The sequence below is a fragment of the Triticum urartu genome, chromosome 3, assembly GCF_003073215.2.
Source record: "Triticum urartu cultivar G1812 chromosome 3, Tu2.1, whole genome shotgun sequence".
Lineage (NCBI taxonomy): Eukaryota > Viridiplantae > Streptophyta > Magnoliopsida > Poales > Poaceae > Triticum > Triticum urartu.
Window position 1 is genome coordinate 153,828,519 of NC_053024.1, and position 16,176 is coordinate 153,844,694.

Here is a 16,176-nt window from a genome sequence, read left to right on the forward strand (position 1 = left end):
GGCATAGAACTGGTGTTCCCTCAGCTTATCGAGTACCAAACGCAAGTGCTTGGCATGATCTTCCTTGTTCTTTGAAAAGACCAGAATGTCGTCGAGATAGACCAAAACGAAGTCATTGGTGTAGGCGTTGAATATAAAGTTCATCATGTGAGAGAAAGTCGGAGGAGCGTTAACGAGGCCAAAAGACATGACAGTTATTTATATGAACCATAGCTTGTCCTGAAAGCCGTCTTGGGAATATCTTGCTCATGTATTCGAATCTGATGATAACCCATACAGAGATCAAGCTTGGAGAATACTTGGGCACCTTTGAGTTGTTCGAACAGCTCGTTGATGTTGGGAAGTGGGTATTTGTTCTTGATGGTCTTCTTGTTCAATGGACGGTAATCAACACAAAGTCGGCCCGTTCCATCCTTCCTTCACAAAAAGAACACCACAACCCCACGGAGAAGAACTAGGCCGGATGAGACCCATTCTCTCTCTTGAATATCGAGTTGCTTCTTCAGCTCCTTCAACTCTTCAGGTCCGAGCTTGTAAGGACGCTTGCACACAGGTTTCGTGCCAGGCTCAAGATCAATAACGAATTCAACTGGCCGGTGCGGAGGCATTCCTGGAAGCTCTTCTGGAAAGACGTCTTGATATTCGCAAACGACTGGAATTTGCGAGATAGCATCCAGTTCACCCTTCTCATTGAGAGAAAACAGACGGATGGTATCATCACGAGCGGCAAAGACAATTACATCCTCAGACGAATGAGTCAATTGAATCTGCCTGGCTGCACAATCAAGATGCGCCTTGTGCTTAGAAAGCCAATCCATTCCGAGAATAAGATCAATATCCGAGTTACCAAGAACCATCGGAGAAGAGAGAAACTTGTAATCGCCCAACGTGATAGTAACATCCGGGGACATAGCGCTTGCATTCATGAATTTACCCGGAGAAACAACAGATAACTGTCTAGGCAAATTTTGTAAAGGCAACTCATACTTAGAAACAAATGGTCTCGAGATGAAACAATGCGATGCACCAGTGTCAAAAACAACTTTGGCAGGAATATCATTAACAGGAAGGTTACCCATAATGACATCTGACGAATCCTCTGCCTAAGCTGCATTCATCAAGTTGACCTTGGCGGACTTGGTGTTATGCTTGACCATAGCTGGTACTTAGCCGATCTCACAGGAGGAGAAGACGCCTCTGGTTGAAACACTTGTTGGCATAGTGACCCTTCTATTGGCACTTGTCGCACGTGACCTCAGAAAGCGGACGGTGATACGGAGCACTCGATCTTGGAGCTTCAGACGAAGTCTTGTTCTGAAAGCCAGGGTTGGGTGGGTGGGAAGATCCACTGCCACCTTTGCTCTTCTGATACGGCTGACGAAACGGAGGAGGAAGAAGCCAAAACTTCTGCTGCTTGGCCACTTGAGTAGAGGAAGATGGAGTAGCGTCTCTGACTCACTTCTTGGAAGCATCACACCTCACTTGAGCGGCCTCTTGCTTCAGTGCCATGTTGTAGAACTCATCGTACCTCAAGGGCTCAAAGAGAACAAGAGCTAGCTGAATTTCTTCTCTGAGACCACCCCTGAACTGGTATATCATGCTCTTCTCATCAGGGACGTCCTGCTTAGCAAAGCGGGCGAGCTTCTGAAACAACTTGTTGTAGTCATAGACAGACAAAGAGCCTTGCTTCAGGTTGCGGAATTCCTCACGCTTGCTTTCAACCACGCTCTGAGGGATATGATGAGCTTTGAAGTCTTGACGGAATTCATCCCAGGTAATCGCACGTCCACCTCTGGAATACTTGTACTGCCGGAACCATTCTGCAGCTTGATCTTTGAGTTGGAAGGATGCGAACTTGACAAAGTCCTCAAGCCTGACGTTACTGCACTCGAAATGCTTGCACAGATCCACGAGCCAATCGTCAGCATCAGTTGCCTCAACACAATTGCTGAAAGTCTTTGGCCCATTAGCAAGGAACTGGTTGAGTGTAGCAAAGTGATTCTGATTGTTGCCTTGGTTGCCTTGGTTGCCTTGATTCGCTTGATTGCGCTCTTGAAGAATTTCATGATCAACTGTGTGTTTGCATTGGTTGCGGCCATCACAGCTTGCCATGCCTCCGGAGGAGGTGGAGGTGGTGGCGGATCCTGATTCTGATTCTGATTGGTGCTCTTAGCGGGAGCCATCCTGAAGAGGTTGACCACCGTTAGCACATAGACAGATAAATGAAGCTGAATCCAACGGAATGAAAATTGCAACATAAAGTCTTCACATCCGAAAAAAATGAACGAATGCATTCCTCTTGAAATGGTCACATATCCATAAATTGAGAAGCCACTTAGAATTCAAGGTAGAGAAATAAATCAACAAGGTACGATCAAGAATGAATACTCGGTAAGAAATCCAACTCTCAAACCAAATATCTGTGGAAGAGGAACTAGAGCTACGAGAATTCCCACCTATGAAACTCTCGAAGCTTTCCGGTTATGCAATCAGGTGTTGGGGATACAGGGGAAGCATAATATCTCACCCAAATCTAGCAAATCCTACATCCAGCTGTATCCATCCTTCAACACATAACCGAAACTTCGGAAACCATCTACCTCAACCTTCGAAAAGCATCCGTTATACAAGTTATGGCGATACTCCCGAACTCCCGCCCCAGTACTGGGTGGCGTCGAGGTTATCTCACCAACGAACTGCATAAAAGAGATTTTCGATGTCGGCGTACTAAACTCAGGTATTCCAGAACTGCAACGATAAAATTATGATGACAACACCTCAGAGCTCAACTCCCCGGGACACTTCCACTAAACCCCTGACAGGAGGCACCAAGACAATGTTCTCATCATAAAACCATCGGAACGATTCCAAGATACCCGCGTGATCATAAATTTTTTAGTGAAATTTGAGAAGAGAAGAGTCAAAACTCTACGTCAGGATGCCTTACCAGAGCGATGAGGAGACTGGGAAGTAAAAAGAATTCCTAAACTCTCCGATATATAATTCCTAAATGACTCAAAAATTTTCTAGACACAACTCGGCTGCTAAGATCAAGCAATGGGGCTCCTAAGGTCGGGGAAGGCTCTGATTACCAACTTGTAACGCCCTCGATGCGGCTATATCTCCACGTGTCGAGGCACGACTTAGAGGCATAACCGCATTGAAAGCAATGTCGCAAGTTAGGCAATCTTCACAACATCCCATGTAATATAATAATAAAGGGGAGATAACATAGTTGGCTTACACTCGCCACGTCAATCAAGTACAAAATATACATTACATCATCCAAACACTCATGGCCCGACTACGGCGCCAAAAAGAACCCAACATGCGACACGGTCCCGATCACCCCCAACTGGGCACCACTACTGATCATCAGGAAACATAGTATCGTTGAGAGTCCTCGTCGAACTCCCACTTGAGCTCGAGCGCGCCTGGAGCGGAATCATCAGGCCCTGCATCTGGTTTAGTAATCTGTGAGCCACAGGGACTCAGCAATCTCACACCCTCGCGATCAAGACTATTTAAGCTTATAGGTAAGGCAAGGTAAATATGTGGAGCTGCAGCAAGCGACTAGCAATATATGGTGGCTAACCTGTTCGCAAAAGAGAGCGAGAAGGAGGCAAAGCGCGACGAGAACTAGAGAAGCAACCTGCGCAAGCATTACTCCAACACCGTGTTCACTTCCCGGACTCCGCCGAGAAGAGACCATCACGGTAAACTCACACTGTTGATTCATTTTAATTAAGTTAAGGTTCAAGTTATCTACAACCGGACATTAACAAATTCCCATCTGCCCATAACCGCGGGCACGGCTTTCGAAAGTTCAAATCCCTGCAGGGGAGTCCCAACTTAGCCCATGACAAGCTCTCACGGTCAACGAAGGAATAGACCTCCTCCGAGACATTCCGATCAGACTCGGTATCCGGTTCTTCAAGACACTTCGACAAGTTAAAACAAATCCAGCAACACCGCCCGAATGTGCCGACAAATCCCGATAGGAGCTGCACATATCTCGTTCTCAGGGCACACTCAGATGAGCCAGACGTCGGGTAGGCCAGCCCAGAGTTGCCCCTGGTAGCCGGACATCGCTCGGTTGGACCAACACTCAGAGGAGCACTGGCCCGGGGGGGTTTAAAATAAGATGACCCTCGGGCTCCGGAAACCCAAGGGAAAAGAGGCTAGGTGGCAAATGGTAAAACCAAGGTTGGGCATTGCTGGAAAAGCTTTAATCAAGGCGAACTATCAAGGGGTTCCCATTATAACCCAACCGCGTAAGGAACGCAAAATCCGGGAACATAACACCGATATGACGGAAACTAGGGCGGCAAGAGTGGAACAAAACACAAGGCGAGAGGCGAGCCTTCCACCCTTTACCAAGTTTATAGATGCATTAAGATAACATGGTAATATAATGATATCCCAACAAGTAAATAATGTTCCAACAAGGAACGGTCTCCAATCTTCACCTGCAACTAGCAACACTATAAGAGGGGCTGAGCAAAGCGGTAACATAGCCAATCAACGGTTTGCTAGGACATGGTGGGTTAGAGGTTTGACATGGCAATTTGGGAGGCATGATAAGCAAGTGGTAGGCATCGTAGCATAGGCATAGCAAAAGAGCGAGCATCTAGCAAAGCAAAGATAGTAGTGATTTCGAGGGTATGATCATCTTGCCTGCAAAGTTGTCAGAGTTGACTGGATCCTCGAAAGCAAACTCAACGGGCTCCTCGTTAGCGAACTCGTCTCCCGGCTCTACCCAAACAAGACAAACAAGCACCAAGGACACAATCAACCACGTGCAAGGCTCAAACAATATGATGCAAACATGGTATGCTATGCGGGATGCAATATGTGATGCATATGCAAGATTCGACAAGGAATGCATGAACCTGTCCTCAACTTGGAAATCCAAGTGTGCCACTGGAAAGATGAGATGAAATCTCTTGAAAACGATATAAAGATCACAGGCATCGGAGTTACGGTTTGGAAATGGCAAGCGATTCATATATGATCATGATCTGCGATTTACAGCAAGTAGCCATCTAAATGCAACAAGATAAACATGCTACAGCACCCAAACAAGACAACAAAATAGATGGCAGGGATCCATTCATGATGCTTAACAAAAGATTAGCACTGAGCTACGGCCAATTCATCCATTAACAGGTTCAAACAAGCATGGCAAAAATGCATTTGACAAACAGATCTCAGACTTAGTGAAATAACACTTGTCTGGAATTTCAGATCAGATAGCACTCTTCGGAACATGAAAACAAAATGCTACAGGACCTGAACATGGCAAAGTAAAACATGGAATGGATCTACTCAAAGAGCTTAACAAAAATCCCTTAATGACCTTGAGCCAAAAGGGATCAGAAAATACATTTGCAAGCATGTGAACATGGCAAAAACATAATCAGATCACAGACTTAGTGAAAACTGGAGCATGCTGCAACAGATATCAAGTAGGCATGTTTACGAGCTCGATGCACTCACTACAGAGCAAGTCATGAAAAACTAAGCATTAACCCATCAAGAATACACAAAATGCAAGCTAGACATGGCAAGAACAATAGCATAGCATGCACGGATCAACTACAACATCCCCGGCAAAATCGCTAACAAGTAGACAATCTGCCCAGATTCACGAAATAGCAAAAGTAGAGCTCGATTGACTCAAGCTAGGTTGCTCCATAATATCAAACAAAGACATGGATGGATAGAGCACTACAAGATTAAAAAATCATCCTTACTGATCATCCTCAAAAGAGGCACGGATCACTGGGAAACAACATGAACATACGGCCATATGAGATAAACAGGTCAAAGACTTAGTGGAAATGCTAAGTCCCTGAAATCAGCATTACCAAGTGCCTCACTTTGCAAGCTTGTGCTAGTCACCACACACATCACAAAAATACATGGGTTGCACCTCTGGATAGATGGCAAAACATATAACAAAACACATGTAGAGCTCATGGGCATATCATGCACACAATAATCATGGCAAAAATGACAAATATCTAATTGGAGCAGCAGATCTGACAATTATCTCAAATAGCACTCTTCTAACAGCATTTCGGGCATCAACGTGAACTCAAATGAAAATGATGCAATGAGATTAAATGATGTACTCTCTGAGACGAACATTTTGATATGCTATATGCCCAAAATGGAGCTACGGATGAGGAGTTACGACACGTTGAACATAGGCAAAAAAATTAGGGTTAGGGACGGAAAGTCAACTGAGTTTGGATCTAGATCTGAGATCCGGCGGCACGCTTCCCGAGGACGGCCAGAAATCCTGTTCGCCGGAGAGAAAACGGTGGCGGCCGGAGTCGTTGGACTTGGAGGAAGGCGAGGCCGGAGCTAGCGTCGGCGACGGGCGCGGTGCTCGCCGGACGGGACGGCGACCGGAGCTCGCCGGCTCGGCCGGGAAGGAGGCGGGCGGCGGCGGAGGCCGGTGAGGTCGCCGGCGACGGAGAAGAAGGCGGCGGGAGGAGGCGCGGGCGGCTGGCGAGGAAGGCGCGGGCGGCGGCTCCCTGGGCCGCGGGGGCCCCGAGCAGGGCTCGGCGGGCCGCGGGCGCGGGCGGCGAAGTGGGGCTCTCCCGGGGACACGTGGCAGCGGCCGTTGGTCGGCGGCGGCGGGCGGACGTGTCCGGCCCGATTCGGACACGTCCGGCGGCGAGGGGAGCAGATTTTTAGGGTTTGAAGAAGGGGATCCGGAATTTCGAGGAGGGGGTCTATATATAGAGGTAGAGGGAGCTAGGAGTGTCCAAATGAGGTGCGGTTTTCGGCCACGCGATCGTGATCGAACGCTCTAGATGATGGAGGTTTTTGGTGGGTTTTGGGCCAAATTGGAGGGTGTTGGGCTGCAACACACACGAGGCCTTTTCGGTCCCTCGGTTAACCGTTGGAGCATCAAACGAAGTCCAAATGGTACGAAACTTGACAGGCGGTCTACCGGTAGTAAACCAAGGCCGCTTGGCAAGTCTCGGTCCAATCCGGAAATGTTTAACCCCCACACACGAAAGAAAGGTAGAAAGACCACCGGAGGAGAACGAAGCGCCGGAATGCAAAACGGACAACGGGGAAAATGCTCGAATGCATGAGACGAACACGTATGCAAATGCAATGCACAGGATGACATGATATGAGATGCATGACAACGATAACAACACACGGAGACAAAAACCTCGAACCCGAGAAATAAAATAACTTAACCGGAAACGGCAAGAGTTGGGTACATATAGGGAATCAATATCCGGGGTGTTACATAGCAGGCTGCTGGTAAAACTGGGATGCTATTAGCTACTTAGTAGTAGTGCTTGTCAAAAGCACGCTACAATATAGTGTAGCAGTAGCGCGCCTGCCAGAAAAGCACTACTACTATAATTCCCACACTGTTGCCGGTAGGTTAGAATAGTAGTAGCGAGCCTAGGGAAACACGCTATTGCTAAGTGCCTTGTAGCAGCGTGTTTCTGTTGTAGAGCGCTACTGCTAAAAAAAGAAAATAAGTAAATAAATAGAAAAGTAAATGAAAATGAAAGAATAGAAAAAGGAGAAATGAAAAAAGAAAAAGAAAATAATGGAGAAAGGCATAGCAGTAGCGCTTGTTCTCACAAAGCGCTATAGCTACATTAGCAGTAGCGTTTTTGTTCCCGCGCTATAGCTAAGTTCCTTAGATAAAAGGAAAAGAAAAAGGAAAATAAATAGCTACTTCCATGTAGCAGTAGCGGTTTTGGTGAAAGCCGCTATAGCTAACTTAGCAGTAGCGTTTCAACCAGCGCTACTGCTATTTGACTTAACCACGCATCGGGCTCAAAATTTTGCTAAGTCCTTACCCCTCTCCCCCTATTCCCCCAACTCCGTCGTCATCGATTGCGCGCCGCCCTCGACCTCACCCGCCGCCGCACCCTCCGAACCTCACCGCGCCCGAGCCCGCCCATGACTGCCGCCCCAAGCTCGAGCCCACCCTCGCCGCCGGTCGTAATGGCTCTCCCTCTCCTCTCCCCTGCTCTCTCTCTCTCTCTCTGGTAGGGCAATTCATATGTTGCTGCTTGATGATGTTCATATGAACCCTAGGTGTTCATATGAACCCTAGATTTTTTTAGGGCAGTAGGCATTTTTTAGCATTTAGGAAAAAAGATGAGCAATTTTTTTTAGGAAATTAGCTAGGGCAAATTTTGATGAAAATGCCTAAACAGTAATTCCATTTAGCTTTAAATTAACAGAGGGTATATAAATTATAGTAGCATTTAGCTTTAAATTAATAGAGGCTATAAAAAAAAACAGTAGCATTTAGCTATAAAAAATTATTTGGACTATGGACCTGAATCTGGTCCAAATTTCATTCAAATGAAATTTGAATTATTTGGACTATGGACCTGAATATTTTTGAAGAAATTGGGTGTAGGTACTAAGGTCTTGCTGTGGAAATTTTGGTGAGGTCAGAAGGGTTAGAGAAAATGAGTTCCTTTGCAATTTCTAATAAGGTCAAGTATTGTTGAGGAATAGCTAGAACAGAATTTGGGTTCTGTCCTAGAGAGAAGTGTTAGTGAGGTCATTTGCAAAGGTTTTTGATTTTTGAAAAGACCACTATTTTTCTAAGGAAAAGAATTTAGGCAAGTTTTTTTAAAGATGATCTTCCTAGACTTTTATTGTTGATTATATCTTTTCATTGAAGTGGTCATGTTATATCTTTTCATTGAAGTGGTTCGATTTGTGCCCAAGTGGCCTTTTGTTGTTTCCAGGGAATGAAGCCGAGTGGCCTATGTTTTGCCAGAATGTTGATTCATTTCCGTTCCGGCAAATTTCAGGTGCTCGATTTGTCCACTTTTTAGCAAAGGTCATGCCGAAATTTCGTGAATTTCGGCATGACTTGTGCTACAAACTAGGACATATCGAGTGCCCGGGATTTGCCGCACTGGGAAGGAGTCAACGTTCCTGCAAAACATAGGCCTTTTTATGTCATTATTCATTTTATTAGTCTAGAATTAATTGACTAGATTTAATCGTAGGAAACATGGCTAGCAACAAATGAAGGACAGGGTTCTGGTGATTGCGACGACGTCTACCTGGGGCAGACAATTTGAATCCTTGCTTGACGACAACGTTTTCTGCCTGGGCCCGCATCAGACACTGAGACCGACATCGAGACTGACGCTGTACTGAGACAGGCCGAGACCGGCACCGAGACTGGTGAGCCGGTATAGAACCAAAACCAAAGAGGCAGACATCGACGCCTAAACCAGCTCATCACTACTAGACTGGTGGTCACGGAGGTGGACGGGCAATTTTGAGCCAAAAGAGACTGCGGAAGCGCGATCGTGCTACGTTATAGCAATCAAATAGGCTGCATCATACGGACAACCGCCACCATCAACGATGAGAAACTAAAGAAGATAGAAAATATGAGGCCCTCCCTCCTAAAGAAGCTGCACCAGGTATTCTTGTTCCCGGCCGGGATGAAAAGAAATATACTGATCAGATAAAGACCCGACAATGAAGAAGATAAACAAACGGCCATGACCAAGTTTAGCGACGCGTTGGCCGCCTGGAAAGCAAGGGTGAAACATCGGATCATCACAAAAGGAACCCTACTCCGATGATTGTAAAGGATAATCCGACAATCAGAAGAGCAGTTTGAAATATTCAAGGCGGCTTGCGAGGCCGAAGCTGCCAAAAAAAGTCAAAGTACATGAAGGGGCTTCAAGAGAGGAACATGGGGTGCCACCACCTCGGAAAGTGGTTACGGGGGAAGAGGTCCATATGGGCCAAGGAGGACGCGGAACGCGAAAAGTCTGGGCATCCCAGACCCCTTGGCGGAGTTCACCGTCCCGCAGGAGCGTGACGTCCTCAGGGCCGGCACCATTGGGACCCAGTGAGAGTTTCGAGACGACCCGGTCACTTAACGGAGTTCATGAGACTGCTGGTAATTTTAGTTTCTGATCAATTCGACTGCACATTTAGTCATATTTGTAAACGATCCTTGTTCCTTTTGTAGAGAGAGCAGCACACAGATTGCGGCCGAAAGCGACTCGCCGTCTGAGGTGTTGGCGAGGCCCAAGTGGGACACTCCATTCAACCGGGCATTGAACATATTGAAAGGACTCCCGGTGGACAACTGGCCGTCGTATGGACGCGTGCACGGTGTCGGAGACGGCGCCACGTGGAAGAAGTACTACCGTGAGACCAGAGGAGAGAAAGGAAAGACGGAGGTTAACTGAAGAAAACATCGACAAGAAGGTTGAGATTGCGGTTGAGAAGAAATCAGCTGAGACAGTCGCAACAGCGGTAGCTGCCGCAAATAGGCGATTGCAGATATGTCTGGTGCTTGGTTCCGGCCGTTTCAGTTGGAGTAGGCAAAATCCAAAAAATGCAGCGGATTTTCCCCTTGCCGACTTCTTCGGTAGCAGCTCGTCTAGCGTTGCACCAGCACCTGCACCTGCTCTTGCACCGGCTCCCGCACCTGCTCCCGCACCTGCTCATAGCAGCCCGTCCTCCGTCTCGGACGTGCTCGGCGGTGCTTCTTCTTTGGATGAGCCGACGCAAGGTTGAGGGAGTCCTGGATTAAGGGGTCCTCGGGCGTCGCTATGTGACTAATGGGCCATGAAGATACAAGACAGAAGACTTCCTCCCGTGTCCGGATGGGACTCTCCTTGGTGTGGAAGGCAAGCTTAGCGTGCGGATATGAATATTCCTTTCTCTGTAAACCGACTCTGTACAACCCTAGCCCCCTCTGGTATCTATATAAACCGGAGGGTTTAGTCCGTAGAGGCAATCATAATCATACAGGCTAGACAATTAGGGTTTAGCCATTATGATCTCGTGGTAGATCACTCTTGTAACCCCTATACTCATCAAAGTCAATCAAGCAGGACGTAGGGTATTACCTCCATCAAGAGGGCCCGAACCTGGGTAAAACATCGTGTCCCTTGTCTCCTGTTACCATCAATCCTTAGACGCACAGTTCGGGACCCCCTACCCGAGATCTGCCGGTTTTGACACCGACATTGGTGCTTTCATTGAGAGTTCCACTTGTGTCGTCGAAAGGCTCGATGGCTCCATCAATCATCTACAACAATGCTGCCGTGAAGGAGATTCCTCCCCGGCAGATCTTTGTGTTCGGCTTCGGCTTGGGCTAATCAAACAGCAACAAGGACACAATCAACCACGTGCAAGGATCAAACAATATGATGCATGAGATATGCTATGCGGGATGCGATGCGGGATGCATATGCAAGATGTGACAGGAAATGCATGAACCTGGCCTCAACTTGGAAATCCAAGTGTGCCACTGGAAAGATGAGATGAAATCGCTTGAAAACGATATAAAGAACGCCGGAATCGGAGTTACGGTTTGGAAATGGCAAGCGATTCAAATATGACACCGGTCTGCGATTTACAGCAAGTAGCCATCTAAATGCAATGAGATGAACATGCTACAGCCCAAACATGAACAAAAAATAGCAGGGATGCATTCAAGATGCTTAACAAAAGTCTAGCACTGAGCTACGGCCAATTCATCCATTAACAGGTTCAAACAAGCATGGCAAAAATGCATATGGCAAACAGATCTCAGACTTTGTGAAATTAACACTTGTCTGGAATTTCAGATCAGGTAGCCCTCTTCGGAGCAACAAAACTACATGCTACAGGACCTGAACATGGCAAAGTAAAGCATGAATGGAGCTACTCAAAAAGCTTAACAAAAGTCCCTTAGTGACCTTGAGCCAAAAGGGATCAGAAAATACAATTGCAAGCATGTGAACATAGCAAGCATAATCAGTTTTCAGACTTAGTGAAAACTGGCACATGCTGAAACATAACTCAAGTAGGCATGTTTACGAGCTCGATGCACTCACTACGGAGCAAGTCATGACAAAGCTAAGCATACATCTATCAAGAACACACAAAATGCAAGCTAGACATGGCAAGAACAATAGCATAGCATGCACGGATCAACTACAACATCATCGGCAAAATTGCAAACAAGTTGACAATCTGCCCAGATTCACAAAGTAGCAAAAGTAGAGCTCGATTGACTCAAGCTAGGGTGCTCCATAATTGCAAACAAAGACATGGATGGATAGAGCACTACAAGATTAACAAAACATCCTTACTGATCATCCTCAAAAGAGGCACGGATCACTAGGAAACAACATGAACATATGCATATGAGATAAACAGATCAAGGACTTGGTGGAAATGCTAAGTCCCTGAGAAACAGAATTACCAAGTGCACCACTTTGCAAGCTTGACTAGTCACCACACACATCACAAAAATACATGGGTTGCACCTCTGGAAAGATGACAAAACCCTTAACAAAACATATGTAGAGCATCATGGGCATATCATGCACACAATAATCATGGCAAAAATGACAATCTAAATGGAGTAGCAGATCTGACAAATAACTCAAGTAGCCCTCTTCTAACAGCATTTCGGGCATCAAGATGAACTCAAATGAAAATGATGCAATGGAATGAAATGATGTACTCTCTGAGATGAACATTTTGATATGCTATATGCATGAATCGGAGCTACGGATGCAAAGTTACGAGGCCATGAACAGGAGCATATGGATCTGAGAATTCGGGGACTTAGACGAATTTACCTCCGGATCTAGGGTTTGACCCGGGCACGCAAAACGAGGTTCGTCGCCGGGGCTTCGCCGGAGTTCGTCCGGAGTAGGAGGGAGAGGCCGAGAGGGGCCAGGGAGGCGCGGGACCCGAGGGGCGGCGAGGGGCGCGGCGGGCGAGGCGGCGCGGCGGCTGGCGAGGCAGCGCGGCGGGCGAGGCGGCGCGGCGATGGTGCGGCGGCGGAGCGGCGGAGGCGGCGGTGCGGTGGTGCTGGGCGGCTCGGGGGCGGCGTTGGAGGAGAGTGGCGGCGCGGGCGGCGGCGCCCGGGAGTCGGGCCGGAGGGCCGGTGACGGGCCGCGCGGCCGCGGACGGGGCGGGGGCAGGCGCCGGCGCCACGTGGCGGGCGGCGGTAGGCGGCGGATCCGGACACGTCCGGCTCGGCGCGGACGTTGTCCGGCAGCGGCGGAGATCTCTTTTTTAGGGTTTCGGGAGAGGAGACGATCCGAAAAACGGGGGGGCCTTTAAATAGGCAAGAGGGAGAGAGAGTCCAAATGAGGTGCGGTTTTCGGCCACGCGATCGTGATCGAACGCTCTAGATGATGGAAAGGGTTTTGGTGGGTTTTGGGCCAAATTGGAGGGTGTTGGGCTGCAACACACACGAGGCCTTTCGGTCCCTCGGTTAACCGTTGGAGCATCAAACGAAGTCCAAATGGTACGAAACTTGACAGGCGGTCTACCGGTAGTAAACCAAGGCCGCTTGGCAAGTCTCGGTCCAATCCGGAAATGTTTAATCCCCACACACGAAAGAAAGGTAGAAATGACCACCGGAGGAGAACGGAGCGCCGGAATGCAAAACGGACAACGGGGAAAATGCTCGGAATGCATGAGATGAACACGTATGCAAATGCAATGCACATGATGACATGATATGAGATGCATGACAACAACAACAACACACGGAGACAAAACCCGAACCCGAGAAAATAAAATAACTTAATGCCGGAAACGGCAAGAGTTGGATACATATTGGGTAAATCATATCCGGGGTGTTACAACACTCCACCACTACGAAAGGATCTCGTCCCGAGATCTAGGACTGAAAGAACACCGGGTACTCAGAACGGAGGTGATCCTCGCGTTCCCAGGTAGCTTCACGGTCGGAATGGTGTGACCACTTGACTTTGAGGAATTTGATTGACTTGTTGCGAGTCTTGCGTTCAGTCTCTTCAAGAATAGCAACGGGGTGCTCACGATAAGGAGAGATCTTCTTGGAGCTCAATGTCTCGAAGTTGACGGTGCGGTCAGGAGTCTTGAAGCACTTTCGGAGCTGAGAGACATGGAACACGTCATGCACATTTGCAAAGTTTGAAGGAAGCTCGAGTTGATAGGCGAGATCGCCTCTCTTGCTGACGATCTTGAAAGGTCCCACGTATCTAGGGGCAAGCTTCCCTTTGATACCGAAGCGACGAGTACCTTTCATTGGAGAGACGCGGAGGTAAACATGATCTCCGATCTCGAAAGCCAAATCACGGTGCTTACTATCATAGTAGCTCTTCTGGCGCGATTGCGCTGCTTTGAGGTTATCGAATGACTTTGCACATTTCCTCTGCCTCTGTGATTAAGTCATTTCCCAAGAAGTTTGACGTTCACCGGTTTCAGACCAGTTGAGAGGGGTACGGCACTTCCTGCCATACAGAATTTCAAATGGGGCCTTGCCCGAACTTGCTTGAAAACTGTTGTTGTAGGAGAATTCAGCATATGGAAGACAATCCTCCCACTTCATGCCGAAGGAGATCACACAAGCCCTGAGCATATCTTCAAGAATCTGATTGACACGCTCGACTTGACCTGCTAGTTTGAGGATGGAAAGCTGTGCTGAAGCGGATGTTGGTGCCCATGGCCTTCTGAAAAGAATCCCAAAACTTGGAGGTAAAGATGCTGCCACGGTCTGAAGAGATCACCTGTGGAATACCGTGCAGCGAGACAATCGAGAGGTATAGCTCCGCCAATTGAGCTGCAGTGATAGACTCTTTGATAGGCAGAAAGTGAGCCACTTTAGTGAGTTTGTCGATGACAACGAATATAGCATCATTGCCACGCTTGGACTTTGGAAACCCAGTCACGAAGTCCATCTCAATGTGGTCAAACTTCCATTCTGGAATGGCAAGAGGTTGGAGGAGACCAGCTGGCCTTTGGTGTTCTGCCTTCACTCTTCTGCAGACATCACACTCATTCACGAACTGAGCAATCTCGCGCTTCATTCGAGTCCACCAATAAGCCTGCTTGAGGTCCTGATACATCTTCGTGCTCCCAGGGTGGATGGAGAGGAGAGAATTGTGAGCCTCGTTCATGATCACTTTACGAAGGTCACCTTTGGGCACAACAATACGATCCTCGAAGAAGAGAGTATCCTTGTCATCAAGGCGGTAGCACTTGTACTTGGGTTGACTCTTGGCAATCCCAATCTTCACCTTTTTCACCATAGCATCAAGAAGCTGAGCTTGGCGAATCTGGTCTTCCAAGGTAGGAGAGACTTGAAGGTTGGCGAGGAAACCTTGAGGAACAACTTGCAGATTAAGTTTGCGGAAAGCTTCACAAAGCTCGGGTTGATAAGGCTTGAGAATCAGGCTGTTGCAATAAGCCTTCCTGCTCAATGCGTCAGCAATCACATTGGCCTTGCCTGGAGTATACTCGATACTCGGATTATACTCTTGAATCATTTCGACCCATCGAGTCTGCCTGAGGTTGAGATTAGGCTGAGTGAAGATGTACTTGAGACTCTTGTGGTCAGTGAAGATGTCCACTTTTCTTCCCAATAAGAGATGTCTCCAAGTCAAAAGAGCATGCACAACTGCCGCCAACTCGAGGTCATGAGTGGGGTAGTTCTTCTCGTTGGGCTTCAACTGGCGAGAGGTATAAGCCACAACTTTCTTCTCTTGCATCAACACTGCACCAAGACCTTGAAGAGAGGCATCGCAGAAGACCTCGAACGGTTTGGATTCATCAGGAGGAGTCAGAACTGGAGCAGTGACCAATTTCTCTTTCAAAGTGTTGAAAGCGATGTCACATTCCGGAGACCAAACGTACTTGACGTGCTTCTGGAGAAGATTTGAGAGAGGCTTCGCGATCTAAAGTTTTCAACGAATCTTCGACAGTAGCTTGCGAGACCGAGGAAGCTACGGAGTTGCTTCACGTTCTGAGGATGGTTCCCAATTCACAATTGCAGACACCTTCTCAGGATTCACCGCAATGCCCTTGGCAGAGATGATATGACCAAGATAAAGAACCTCATCGAGCCAAAATTCGCACTTGGAGAACTTGGCGTAGAACTGGTGTTCCCTGAGCTTATCGAGACCAAACGCAAGTGCTTGGCATGATCTTCCTTGTTCTTCGAAAAACCAGAATGTCGTCGAGATAGACCAAAACGAAGTCATTGGTGTAGGCGTTGAAGATGAAGTTCATCATGCGAGAGAAAGTCGGAGGAGCGTTGACGAGGCCAAAAGACATGACAGTGTATTCATATGAACCAAAGCTTGTCCTGAAAGCCGTCTTGGGAATATCTTGCTCACGGATTCGAATCTGATGATA